Source organism: Phaethon lepturus, unplaced genomic scaffold (genome assembly GCF_000687285.1).
Source record: "Phaethon lepturus isolate BGI_N335 unplaced genomic scaffold, ASM68728v1 scaffold47185, whole genome shotgun sequence".
Classification (NCBI taxonomy): Eukaryota; Metazoa; Chordata; class Aves; order Phaethontiformes; family Phaethontidae; genus Phaethon; species Phaethon lepturus.
In genome coordinates, this window is record NW_010540693.1 from 48,776 (window position 1) to 48,996 (window position 221).

Genomic DNA, 221 nt, shown 5'->3' on the forward strand with positions numbered 1-221 from the left:
TGAAAGTTAAATGATTGCTGTACTGGTATCTTGTATTTAGACAGTCAGCCTTACTCTACTCCTTTGCCTTTGATAGCAACCTTTTGATTTTATTTTATGTATCCTTTCTGTTTGAGACGACATTGAGGGTTTTTTTTTTTTTAAATACTTAAAATCTACTTGTCTACATATAACACTAAATTGTGCCATAAGCTATGCAGAGAAGGTGTCCCCAACCTCCT